A 14891-nucleotide genomic window follows, 5' to 3' on the forward strand; every position below is an offset into this window, starting at 1 on the left:
AAAACATTTTATGAAAAAGGTATTTCAAAGCAATTCAAAGACTGAGTCTTGAAGAGAGTGATGGGACTTGATGTCACTTTCTTCATTTTTGCTGGACAATGATGGATGAAATCACTATGTGAAATATAAACAGTAAAGCCTATTAAGCGGCTGAGCTAATTTAATATGACATCCCTCAGTGACCACAAGCTAACTGAGCTACAAAGTCATCATGGTTATCAGTTTCACTGCCTGTCCACAGCTTTGAGATCTCCTCAAAGTTATTAAACAAATAGGGATCATTCAGCAGCATGAGATTCTCCCGTCAAACACTCATTGCCTTCCATTAGCCATGCAACCCACCCCGGCATTAAGAGGATCTAAACACAAGGGGGTAATAGGATTGCCCTGGCCGTCCATCTGTCAGGGGACTGAGCAGCAGTGAACCCCGGGGACGGAGCACCCTGGCCTGGATACACCTGCTTAGTCTGCCCTTTTCTCTCCTCTCTGGAGATATTCATTCAGTAATAAAACATAACCTCTGTGAGAGTAAAACGCACCCATTCAAGTGCATAAATGCCAAACGGAGTGAGTAAAATGCTGAAAGAAATACGTGCTCTGTTAGAGTTTATAACCTTCTGGCTTTACATATTATAAAACGCAGCTACTGTTCTGTTAATAGAGTACAGATGGAGATGCATGGCAGTAGCTGGTGAATGAGGAGAGAGCGGGAGACAGGGTGGGGGAGGAACACAGGAGAGCGGAGGGGCCTGAGAGAGGGGAAGGAGAGAAAGATAAAAAGATGGATGTATAGTTTTGGTAGAGGGCATTAAATCAAGCCTAGAGGCTGTCCCGAAATCAGCGGGCTTTACTCTTGGTGTCATTCCAATTACATCATTCTTCAGACCAGCAGGATTGGATTTTCTGTTTCCCCCTGACTCTCTTTTCCCCTCCCCCAGCCTTCCCCCTCTCTCTACCTCCCTTGATAATTAATTAATTGAAAAGAATGCATGTACAATGATTAGTTCAGGACAGAGCAGTTGGGATGAACATTAATCAACTGAAATGATTTTGTTTGCGGCTACACAGCACGGACACACCTCTAGGGTACACTGACGTACACACCACCAACATGGATGTCTTTATAAGCAGGTGCCCGATCACAAAACACTCACACTTATGATTGTTTCTGCTGTATTACAATTTTATAAGCAGAAAATCATAGGAAAGATTAGCAGAAAGCTGAAGAAGCAGGAACATGTAGCAGATTGCAGTTTTGTGAATATACAGTCTGGTCTCGCTGAGAGGAAATGATGCCACTTAACAGAAAATCATTGCATTGTACCTCTCTGGTTGCTAGGAAACTGCTATTGAACTGGCATTGCAATGCAGCACAACAGCTGTCTACATAATTGGACAATTAAGATCTTAAAATGTCATTATTTTGGTCATATTCATCTCAATGAAGGTTCAAGCGCGTCCCAACACGTTTTCTACCAGTTGGGTTAATGGGCCGAACATGGGGAGTTCATGTTCGGGGAGTGAAGCTGGATTTCATTAGGGAAATGATCAGTGATGCATTAAGGGCAAGAATACAGAAATACAACAAAGTGTGGTATCGTTCGTGCTGCTTGGAAAGCTTGGGCAGACACTGTGTCTGTGGTTAAGTATGCCAAATTTGTCCTACAGCACTTTCCTCTCTGTGGACAGATGAAAGAACCGGCAAGAAGAAAGTAGGTTAAGCAGGTTAGTGAGCGACTACAAAGCCACCTCCCCATACTTGACCAGGGATCCATGCACAGCTTATGTTCAGGACCGCAGACAGCTCTTCACAGAGCAGACGCTGAGGCAAACAGAAAATGGGTTAAAGGGGAATTCCACTCAAAAAATGATATTAATATTTTATAATATAGCACAGCTCAGTTTTAACTGCTTCATTGACTTGAGAACGATTATATAAAATCACGGGAAAACTCATTAATGGGATGTTGTAACAGCACCCATAAGAATCCATAGGAGCTTTTACCATTCATAGCTATAAGCCCTGCATTAAAATAAAACTAATTTAATATCTTATCTTAAACAGAAGCTCATTAAATGGCACTATCAGTGTCAGGCAGTGGACCAATTCCAAAAGTCACATCGTTTCAAATGCGATGCTGGGTGAGACACGACATTGTCTTTATATGTAGATATAGGTATTACTGTCAGTAATCATTGTAATAGCACAGTAACATTTTTAAATATAAAAAAAAGAAATCTCTTTAAATAATTTTGTATTAGCCACATGTCATATGACTGTAGACTGAAACAAAATCCATGGTCTGTGCAAATTTTTTTAGCTAAATGCTAACATGCTCACAATTAAATTATGTCTTTACAGATACCATATTAGCATGCTAACATTTGTCTATGGCGCACACAAAGCACAGATGAGGATGATGGACGCGTCATTAGAATTTCAGTTAATTTGGCCATAAACCATGACGATGACTTTCAAATACAATTCAATACACAATTTAAATACTGAACAGTTGACACACAGTAAAATCATCTTGTTCTTTACCATCCATAGGCTCTGGCTATACTCACAAGATAGATACATTCTATTCAACAAGATGTAATGGTGCTAATGAGAACAGCAGCAGTGTGGATCTGACCACACATCTGAACACATTCAGTGCCAGAGAGAGTTCAGTTGTGTTCCAACCAGACCCTTGTGACAACAGAACATGTTCTCTGTGCACTTCGGCTCAAGACCCCCACACACACACAATTAAACACAAGCACACACAGCTTTATTACAAAAGTCCTCACACGCACTCCGTCAACAACAAAGACAAACACATGCAAGCGTGTCACACTTAGAGGCTGTAATCTCCAGGAAAATCCCATTTGGCAGAGCAGCTGCCGGCGTGGATCACAGATAGACTGTCGCCGTGGTGCCCACAGGGTGGCAAGCTGTCCCTCCACGCTATTCAACTAGACACACTCACAGACACATTTAAAGGAGAGCTTAAGGTGGGATCAGGCCCTACCACTGTGATGATAAATTCATGCAACTGGTTTTAATAGAAACATGTCGCCTGGCTCACCCAGACAGTTTCTCATTTGAAAAGGGCTTAATTTTTATTGCTCAATATATTGATCAGGCAGGAGGGTTCTCTGTTGCAAAGTAGCCTCAGGCACTCACCATTTCTGACACATGTGAGGAGAGTGACTGGAAAAAGTGGTCTGTCCATCTATGTGTTTATTGTGCTGGCTGTGTCAAAAACACTTTGTGAGATAATACACAGGAAATATGAAACAATGAAATAACATGCAATGTAAAGTATTAATATCTAAAGATATCTAATGTCTTCTCATGTCATCTACATTATGAAATATACAAATGTGTAGTATAAAGTTAATCCATCTATGTATCTATGCTTTATATGGTACTGTATACATACATACACATAGAAAAAATGAAATTGAGCTTATTGACATGAACAACTTCTCTTTGGCATTTATAGAGCTGATCTTAGAGCACCACCATCTGGCAAAATGGAATATTACATGTTTAAACCTGGGTAATATGATCAACATACTGTATATGTTGAATGAAAGACATGTATTAACCTTGTCCAAGAGCTAGCTGTCAGCATGTCAAATTTACAGAACTATTAACAACCTATCATGGTTCCTGTCTTTGTTTGGATTCAATTAAAACTACATTTAAGGGTTAGGCGTATTAGGTAAACTCCCGAGAGGCAATGCAAAGTATAGAACTCCAAAATCACTGGACTTTTGGGGCAGATACCAATGTGGATATGCAAGATAAAGTGCTGGTAAACAATATAATCTATGCATTTACAACACATAATTGCTCTCAATTTTGGTTATAAAAGAGTTGGGGCAACAATATGTACTGAGGCAGAATCTTTATTTGACTGATATTGGGATGTTGGAGCACCGAAGGGACTTTTGTACTAAAAATTCTGTAACCTTTTGACTACTGCAAAGTCATCATGTTTGCAATATACAGCAGGAACAGTAACAACAACACTTGAAAAACCCTTATTGCATGTCTTTGCCCTTCTCTCTCCAATACCATAAAAGGCTGAAACTGAACGTATCTGAGATAAATAAATATCAGCTGTAATACAGTCTGCTCTCTGGTTATTGGTCGGACTCTAATGGAATGTCCCCAAAAATAGACTATTCTCTCTCTGTCATGTGTGTGTGTGTGTGTGTGTGTGTGTGTGTGTGTGTGTGTGTGTGTGTGTGTGTGTGTGTGTGTGTGTGTGTGTGTGTGTGTGTGTGTGTGTGTGTGTGTGTGTGTGTGTGTGTGTGTGTGTGTGTGTAAGGACAAGTCTCAGTTCACATTTCAATCAATGCAAAAATAACTTTTTTTCTGCATCCAAAGACAATCATTAGCCATTATGTCATACATGAAGTACCACCAGAGGAGGATGCAAAGAGGGTTCCTTTTATGTATGTGGAAAACAAGCTCACGTTTGTGTATGTGTCCTGAGAGAGCAATTTAGATGTGCTCTCCCTGCATGTGATGTGACAGCATCAATATGGGGATCCATATTATGTTTACCCCTGGCCTAAGACACCAAGCAGAACTAATTTCACTGACAACAACCTGCCAGCTGAGGGCCTACAGGAGAGCTCTGAGCTGAACAATCTGTGGGAGGTGGAGATGTGGGTATGTGAGTATTCAACACAGACGCATGACGTCGTACACGTGGGCACACGGGAGAGCAGATGAACGCATGTACATTTCTGAGGGGAGCGGTGATAAGGAGGCGCCCATCTCCTCAGACGGACGAGCCAGTGAAGCAGCCAGAAAAAGGAGGCGGGGAGTCGCGCTGGGAGTTGTGCTCTACAGACACGCTTCAGTAATCATACAGTGAGCAAGCAGACAGAGGGGATGTTTCTTTATGAAACAGCCATTTCCACCTTGCCAAGCCTCTCTCTGGTGCAAATCCAGCTCCTGGAACCGAACCACGGTGCTTCACATCAAGAGCTTTTTCATCAGACGATCACAAATGAACCACTTTTTTTTCCTACCTGTTGCCTAGTCATTCATCGTTATCCCTCCATGTCGAATGTAAAATAGAACAATTTGACGGACTGGATTCTGATGTCACACACACACATGCACAGACAAATCTCACAGTGAATGGTTTAAGTTTGGGGTAAACAGTAAACAGCCCCTGTGCCAGGACAGCTTGGCCTGGCAGCACACCGTCAATACTAATGACATCAGGATACAAAGTATCACTATGGAAACCTGGAGGCTCTGGCCCTATCCCACACCCCTCTGTACTACCGGAAGGCTGGGAGGAAAAAAAGGTCCAACCGGGGTGAAGAAAAAGAGAGTGAAAGTTACAAAAACCTAGAAGATGGAGCAAAAGGAAGGATGTAGTGAATGAGAGTCAGAAAGATGAAGAGGGGGAAGACAGTGGTGAGCCAAAATGTCAGGGAGAGAAAGAGAGTGTGCCGGTGTGATGTGGGGTTCAGACGCATTTCGTTGGTCGAGGCTGGTTAGGAGCCAGGGCCGAGTGCTTGGTATGAAAACAGGAAGAGCAGTGTGCCGCAGCCAAGCCTGTGATTCAACTCTGCCGGAAAAGAGCTCCTTTCCCCCCCCAAATCTGCACTCTCATCTTCTCCCCTCCCCCTGAGTCCATCACCCCATCCATCACGCTCTCTATTCTACCGCCTGACCGCCTCTCTTAGACTCAGCGACACTTTCAAACAGGCCAGATGGGCTCAATGAAATATACTCAAATGTCTGCAGCAGTCTAAATCTCCGTAATGATACTGCTCTCCTGAGCTGCTTTTTTTCCCGAGTACAGTTTGCCAAAGTGTGTACTACAAAACCAGCTTAGCACAATGTCACTTTGAGCAGGCCTGGTATGAGGCGATGTGTAGGTCATTACAAACCTTGTAAAAAAACGTAATGCCTCTCGTGATAGATTGGCCTGGCCGTGTCCCTCAAAAACATCTACTGTAAGTAATTTCCAAGCATTAAATTGGCTGCTGGTGGGAAACCTAATTTAGGCTCAGTGTTGTACTTTGTCACACATCAGGCCTCCAAACACAATTTATGCTAGGTGGGTCACAGAGCCATTTGGTCAGATCAATGGGAGCTAATCACTGAGAGCCAAGGTTGAGAACAAACTGAACAAAGCACATTTTATATAACAGAATGGGAACAAAGCTCTACTTATCGACTCATTTTAAAGTTAGAATAAGACTAAGGCTGTTAGAGCTCATTTCATGCCAGGTTATTGTTATACTGAGGAACCATATTTTATCAACCTTCAGTAGCCAATCATTAATTAGCTGCACATAATCTGGCACTCTAAAATCACAATTATTTTCTAACTTTTTATATATATTAATTTTAATGGTTGTTGTGGGTGTTTAATGTTGATGGATAATAATATTTAGTCTGGATGATATTTCAGATGATCTGGTTTTTCAACAAAACGCACAAAGACGAAGATCTTCAAAGTATTTATTAGAATTATTAGATTTCATTTGTGATGGAAAGTGACAAAAATCTGAACTTTTTTAATTTCTTATATATTTTCTTCTTGGCATCTGACTGAAATTAGCACAGGGGTCTCTGTCTCTCGAGCCTGCCTGTGAATATGTTGAGTACTGATCCCACAGAGTCTCATTTAGTCAGGGCTGCATAGTCCCACTGGAGAAGAGGGAGAATCTAGAGTATGGCAACAATATCAGTGGTGGGATTTTAAACCTAGTTAAATTCCAGTGAGACAAAGCTGGTCAACAGGGCTCCTTGCCAAATCCATTTGTTCAATTTAATGAAGTTGTCAGATGCTATCTTTAAAGTTGTGTTTGCGAGCCACACACCTAGGCCTGATGTTTTTAATCATCACAGCTTGTAAAATTCACGTGTACAAAATTAATCTTTGAGGCATGGGCCTGAATTCTAAACTACAAAGACCATGCCTTCAATACTATGGAAATATGAAATGAAATTGAGTTGAATGGCTGTAGTAGATACATAGTGCTGTTGTGAAGAGCCGGTCTGCAGGGAGAGCAGAAAGTGGAAGGACCATGGTGGATGACAACCTTAATATATGGGATTGAGTTCAGGTGTGAGACCTTTGCACTAACTGCAGCAGAACCAAACAATTGTTTGTCTGAGCGGGAATGTGAGTTTCATTGCTTTTAGTACTATTTTTGTTTGCTGTACCTTGATGCTTGAGATACTACATATGTTAAGACAGAATGATTGCACATTGTGGTAATTCTTGTCAGTTGTAGCCTAGCCGGATATTTGCTCCCTATGTATTAAATGTAGAGTATGGTGATAATTAATATTCCCTGTTTAGATAAACTCTAGCAGGGATTGTGCCAGCTTCACCTGTCCATGCGTAAAATAAATCTTCCGATGTTTCATTTTGGCTTACCGCACCTCCATCACAGTAATCAGTGGTGCTTTGATTTAAATGCAACATGCTCAAAATGATCATGCTAACATGCTGTTTTGTTTAATGTATGTTTGCTATGACCGCAATCTGAGTTTAGCGTGTTAGCGTGTCAAAATGAGCTAATTAGCAGTACAGCTTAAGATGACTGTAGTCAGCTTTATAGGCATTGGGCATAAACCAAAGCATTGGACACAATACAACTCCAATCCATGATGGATGGCATAGAAAAGTCAGGGGATCAACAAATTTATTACAATTAATTATAGTGGGGCCATGAAGTCTGTACGATATTCCATAGCAATACATCAAATAGTTGTTAAGATATTTTAGTCTGGACTAGAGTGGTGGATGAACTGATTCTTTTCCATCTCTGTTAAAATAATCTACATTGTTAAGTCATGCATGATTGTTTGCATACAGTATAGCTGGAATGCATACAGATTAGAGTTCATGATTTAAACTATTTCTTACCAAAAAAGGAGCTGTAAATGGAAGCTTGGTAAAAGAGAAGTTGTGTAATCTGTGACGATATGAAACTGTATAGATGTTTTTGGGTATAGGCATCACTTCCTGAATCTTACAGGTGGTTTATCGTCTATTATACTGTCTTAGACCTGATGACTAATAAGGTTCACACAGGGGAACATCACCAGCTTACTGCATAACAATACCGGCTAATAAGAAAGGTAAGGCTCGCAGTGTGAATCAGTATAAATGTGCTGCCTAGATGCGGTTTATCACAAATTGTGACTTAAACTAGAGAAGCACATCAATATAAAAAGATGAGACAGACTGAGACATGGTTTGCAGATGTATGACTCATGTGCCATCCATCCATTCAGAGTTGTGTTATACTGTGTGTGCGCACAGGGCTAAGGGGTGTCAGAGACAGACTGGTACTTCATGTACTGCTGCCGTCTCATACAGTAGCATTAGGCTACATTATTTATCCAGTGCCATTACTTTTGTGTAGAACACCATTCAGAAAGAACAGTAAAAGGACTGATGTAGCATCTCTAGTCTCTCACACGCCACTGTACTCTGCCCATGATGCTGATGACAGACAGAAAAACTCATGAACAACTTTCTATCTATAGCCATCTTTGCTCCAGACTGTTTTGGTCTGATCCCTGCTCCGTATCGACCCCAATACTCAGGTTATCCTGCGCAAACAGGGCTGTGATGACTCTGCAACAAAGGACGGCTATTTTCAGAGGGATATTGAAAAATTATGCTGGGAAACTATAAAAGGGCAACTAAAGCGAGACCTAATTGGATCACAGCCATTGCCCCTGTGGGTACGGTTGGGTTTCTACAGACAACTGGGATAAACCCCCCAGCAGATCTGTTTCTCCAGTCTCCTGAAGGCACATGACATGCTATACCTCTATCTGCTACACTTGTTCTTGATCAGGAACATCCTGCATCATATTCCCAACTTAAGTGTTACATCTGGGAGCTTCCCAGTACAAACACAGTTCTCACTTGTATCCGCAAATGTTACTAATTCATTCTCTCACCCAAAAAAGCCTCGTAGACTTTATCAATGCCCCCTTCTCTCTTTAGCCTTTACTTTGCATGGAATATGGACAAATGTTGTTGAGGCGTGGATCACAACCTTTTGAGCTCTATAGCCATGGGGACTGTGTAGTTGGCCTATCATAACTATCTTATTGGTTATCAGTAATTAAAAATCAACCTAACACCAATTTGTAATCAATTTGTTTTCCTCCTAAACACAGAGGCCAAAACAGTTGAGCTACTCCCTCAATCTTCTTTTATCTTTCTGTTGCATTATTTCAAATATGTATAGTTGCTGTTACACTTTGTTTTATTATCTCCAGCACCATTTGTTCTTATCCACTCTATATCCTCTCTGCCGCTGCTGCAGAAACTCATTAAAGTTTCATCCAAGTTTTAGTCTGTTCTTTGAAATTCACACAACTTAAAAAGGCTGAGATACAAACGATAAAAGCTTTACATCCGTGTGTCACCTGGGTGTGCTGAGCACTTGTTATACCTGAGACTGTGTTAGTCTAATTCTGATCATTTAGGTTTTATATGAAAAGTAAGAATAGAGATCACCATAGAAGCAAAGAACCTCCAACGATTGTTCCCTCTAAACTAATAGGTTGGTTCACCACATCTAAGAAGTCATCACATTGAAATAATATTCTGTCAGTTGCTTTATATTCCATTGCTGCATTATTTTTTTAAAGGCGATAAATACAAGATGCTGTTCAGGATTTAATGAAAGGCTTTTATTGCACCAGCGCAAACCTGTCTCACTCATCCCATCAGGATCCTTTATGAAAACCACAGAGACAGATGGGTAGAGAGAGAGAGCGAGAGAGAGAGAGAGAGAGGAAGCCCATCCTGATCTATATATATACCCCAATCCCAATAGTAGTCTCTCTCTCTGTACTGCAGCCTGCCAGCCGGAGTAAAGGCCCACTAGACCGGCTCGATAAGGAGCCTCTTTGTCTGCCTCTGTAGCTCCCAACAGGAATATAGTTGATGGCTTATGACACAAGGGGCTTGAACACTGAGGCTCACCGTTGAGTTACAGGCCACAGGTGAAAAGTTTGCGCTGGTTCTACTGTATTGTGAAACGGTGATAAAGGAGGGAATGAGACTTGCGTCACAGTGTTTGCTGTAATGAAACACCGCCTCCTGCGTTGGCTGTAGGTGTGAAGGGAGTCTCAGTGATACTATACTGATGCTTCTTTCCTTGTTTTCGTGTAGGCTTACTGTGGAGACCTGGCAGGAAGTGTTTAAGGTAAAGTGAGACTGCAGATAAGTGCTGTGTGAGAAAGCGGACGGTCTGTTATGATGTTTTCGTCTCGCAGTGTTAGAGAACGTGCCGTTCATATCTGTTCTCAGACTCCTGAGGTCCAACTAGTGGGATTCAGAGGACACGGTTTAGCCCATTTTACTGCTCACCAGCAGGACATGGTTATATTATGGTTTTTATATGGTTATAATGAATGGATGGATTGATAAGGCATAGCTGTTAGCAAACAGTTGGCTATTTACACAACCGGCAGCAAAAACTTTAGAAAAGTATAAATATAATGTTGCACTATGTTAACCAGGTTGTTGCTAACTTGGTTAGTTGCCGGTCAGAAAACATAAATAATTAACTGACAGATGCTTAAGTCCTCCATAGAGCTCCGGGTGATGGCACATCATGTGATAATTCTTTATATGTTTGTCACTACAAAGGAAACCTTTTATATTACACATAGTTATTGATCTTATGTAAATATAACATGATTGATTCATGCAGCTTTAAACTTTACTGCATTACAACAATGTGGCTTAGTTTATATGAAAGCTACAAGTATGCCGATCAGCCAACGTGCTTCATGTAAGTCCTTGAAATACTGTCTTACAATAACCCTTTTTCATCAATGCAAAAAGAAATACGTTTTAGAAATGTATGAATAAATATCAAAATACAAAAACAGAAACACATTTCTCATTTTGTCATTCTACTTTTTGAAGGGAACCCTGTTTTCTTCCAACTACACCACAAGCTCTGCTGCAGAAGTCCTGAGGCAAGTAGGCATTAAAGCGTCTTGCTCTAGGGCACTTCAGCAGAGCAGATGTTTGTCGTCACAAGAGCTTGTGCATGTGTGTTCCACTTTAGAGAAGCTACTTGCCATGAAGAGTACTATTCCGCCTGTGAAAGCAGTTGTATAATATTTACTGTGGCTATGGAGACACTATCTAAAGTCTGAGGAAATAGCCCTAGTGATGTCATTGTGATGTCATCTCAGCTTGGGCAACTTAACAGCCTAACAAAAGACACTATTGAGTTGCATTATGGTAAAAGTAGGGTCCAGTGTTTTTCAGAGCTTGTCCCATGCTACAGATTAAAAGTCAGGATAACCTCTGCTTCAATTTAATAATCCTTTTTTTGCAAGTCAACCAACTTTTAGGAAGTGCTAAACTACAACAGGAATAGCCAACCCCTTTCAGGATATCCTCCTTTCTCAACGTGTTACTTTGCTTATCAGGGTGTTAAAGTATAAAGAGGAGGACCGCGTTGAACTGACAACTTCCCTCCGTCTCTCTCTCTCTGGTATCCTTTTTAGCACCCTTTTGTTCAGTGTTCTCCCATCTTTCTACTCTCTGCAAAGAAAAGCTGACCAAACTGAAACAGAACTGTCACGTGTACGAGTGTGTGGGTGCCTTATGTGTGTGTGTGGGTGTATGTAGGGTGTTTGTCCCCGGCGGCATGTGAGAACGGGACGACTACAAGGAGTGTGTTCTGAGCTGTGAAGTGGGTGTCTGTCAGGATAACAACAACACAGCAGGATGTATGATAACAGTGCACATACACACCAGCATACGCTGTGTTTCCTCACACACAAAACTCCTCAACTCAATGTCATGCTTTGACTAAATGCCGACAGAAGTCCCCCGAAGGCGCTGCCATGACAATCTCACTGTTCTTCTTATAAATAATACATCCGTGTAAAACTGCAAAATGCAAAGACACAAGACAATTGTCAACTATAGCACTTAATCAGAGACTTTCCTGTCACACACCTAATCTTAAATATTCACAACTCTATTCTGCTTTTCCCTCTCTCACTCACACAGATAGTGTATCAAAGAGTTGCCCTTAGACACTACAGAAACAGGAAGGAGGAAGAGGAGGAAGCTGAAGAAGGACTGGCTGCATTGATTGATGGCAGTGTGAGATGTGGCGAGTTGTCAGTTGGGGACTCTTATTTTATTCCCTTAGAGCAGAAGGAAGACTTGCATACAAACACACCCCCATCAGAAACCTTTAAGACTTAATCCATCACACCAGAACTGACAGATCGATGTGAAATGGGGGGAAAAAAAGAAACCAGGGGACAAAGGAGCAGAAAAAAATACATAAAAAAACACACAAGGACTCAAACTTACCCAGGGACCCAAACACACACACACACACACACACACACACACACACATGAAAACACAGAGCAAAAAGCTGGCTGTGTATCCCTCAGAGACCGGAGCCAGGTGAATCTGACTGACGCTGGCACTCTGCTCTCAACAATGGTCCACATAAACAAAGAGAAAACACACATATGGTCCAGTACGAGGCTTATATAATGTGTTTTTCCACTAACATGGTAACTGCATACTCATCTTCCCTGGGGTGAACTCAGCTCAGCTGGGCCGGACATGAATGCTGGGAAATGTTGAAGAGAGGAGGGGGGTTGCTTGAGAGGGAAAACAAGGGCTACAGCGCTGCATCGAGAAGCCTCCTCGAGGACCAGGAGGTCTTATGGAAAGGCGAAGCACGATAACAATGTCACGGCAGGAAACGCAAACACGGGCGTAAACAAACAATGACCTTCTAAGCAACACAAACACACATTTAAGCAATTGACTGGCTTCTACTTTTCCGTATTGTTTAACCCATACGCGACTAGTACATAGCGGGCAGATGAGATGGCCTCTTTCATTTTTACACATCATAATTCCAAGGTCATCTGCTGTGTCATCACGCCCTGCTGGCCTCCAGCACATGAGATACATCGTCTCTCACTCGCTTTCTTGGTTTAACTGTTTCACATTTCTCCACACAGACAGCAATGCAGGATCATGTATCATACTGTGGCGGAGTGTTGCAGCTCCATGTTTACTGATCTATCATTTCCTCTATTATACCACTCCCTTATCTCAGGCAGAAGGAATGAGAGTCTGAAAGGGAGCGAATAGAGTGGGAGAGGAAGACTGTGTTTGTAGACCTCACTTTATGACTTAGACGATCATATCTCTACATATGACATTGCAAAGAATTGTTTTGGCTTTATATATAAAAAGTGTGGTGTATCAATCGTTCACATTTCAACACAGCATAAGTAGGTGTTAACATATGAACAAATATAATAACAACAAATATAAACAGGACAAACAAGCTAATGCTTTAGCGTAAGTACTTTGACAAAACATGTTTTAACTCAAGCTTAGCTTACTCACGTTTTCAAGAACTTTCAACCACATCTTTCTTCCTCACTGGACGGACATGGCTCAGTCGTCATTGAGACAATGCTTCAAGTTAAAAGCTACTTTAAGATTATCCTTTGTTTTATTATGATGATTACACCATGTCATCATGACAATTTGTCACAAGTAACTCGAAGAGAAAGGCTAGTTTCTTTATTATATTACACTTTTACTTCAAGAACAAATTGTTTTGAGTCATTTTTTACACTTTGTTGGCTAATCCTCAAAGTGTGTTAATCCCTGAAAAGTTTGTCTTTTCTTCTCGAGACCACAAAAAACCCCAAAAATGTCCTTATGATTGATACATAGAATTAAGTCATGTTAAAAAAAGTCTTTATATATATTAATTTCATAGTGTCTCTTAGAATGATTTTCTCTTGGAAAACTTGGAAATACAACATTGTTTTCTTGTATTTCCAAGTTTTGTGTCAAGCTCATTTTATCAATTGTACACTGTATTCAATATTTTGTCAATAAATAATTCCCTCTTAAACCTTGAGGCCTAAATTTATCCTACAAATCAAGGGCAATTGAGGTAGGTAGGTGAGTGAGTGAGTGAGTGTGCATAAATTACTCTCATGTCTTCCTCCTGTTTACTAAATATATATACAGTATATAGGTCAGCTCTACAGGCTGTGAAGGACCCTGACTATGGCCACCACATACTTTACTGTACACTATCTTCCTTCCTGTGCCAGGGGGCCGAGGGCAGAGCGCGCACAGGAAGGAGGGCAACCATGCACAGCTAAATAATGCAGTGGCTCAGTCTCCACATTATGACCTAGTAAATGGCTGGTTATACAAACACTCAGACCCTCTTGGGCTGCCCAGTCTGACAGCACAATCAGAAGGATGAATGGACCAGCTCTTATGAACTCATTTATTGCTGTCACGACGTTGGTCAGTTCACTCAATTCAACATTTGAACTCGTGTACATCTTCAGGATCAGATGCTTGGAGGACTAGTTCAAGTGCTAGTTCTCTTGAATACCTATGTTGAATACACTGATTGTAAGTCGCTTTGGATAAAAGCGTCTGCTAAATGACTGTATTGTAATGTAATGACTATAACTCTGTATAGACTGGGCGTATTTACATGTTTCTTTTTTTGGCATTTTGAGGAAATTCCACCCTCTGAACCGAGTGAATTACAGATGAATTAAGCCTGATTCTGTCTCAGAAAGGTCTCGTGTTTCCTATACGAATTCTAAGTAAAGTGTGAAAGGGTGATACTTGTCATGCAACTCCACAAACTGAGTGTCTCTCTTGGCATGCTGTAGGCCTGTGTGTTGACAGCTCTAAGGAAAGCAAAATGAGTTCAACGAGGAGGGCTATTTGACCCGAGACAGACACACAATCGCACAAATCCTCTCTGTCACTTTGCATATTTCTTTTCTCATATCTACATTTGAAAAATGGGCCCCAACAACTTCATGC

At 41.2% G+C, this 14891-nt stretch overlaps 1 protein-coding gene across 1 annotated transcript in view; it reads right to left on the reverse strand.

Moving 5' to 3' along the window:
* The window catches only part of ppp2r2ba (protein phosphatase 2, regulatory subunit B, beta a), a 37419-nt gene that overhangs the window by 22165 nt on the left and 363 nt on the right, over positions 1 to 14891 (reverse strand). The window lies entirely within an intron of this gene.

The sequence above is a fragment of the Anoplopoma fimbria genome, chromosome 4 (assembly GCF_027596085.1).
Source record: "Anoplopoma fimbria isolate UVic2021 breed Golden Eagle Sablefish chromosome 4, Afim_UVic_2022, whole genome shotgun sequence".
In the NCBI taxonomy this organism is placed as follows: Eukaryota; Metazoa; Chordata; class Actinopteri; order Perciformes; family Anoplopomatidae; genus Anoplopoma; species Anoplopoma fimbria.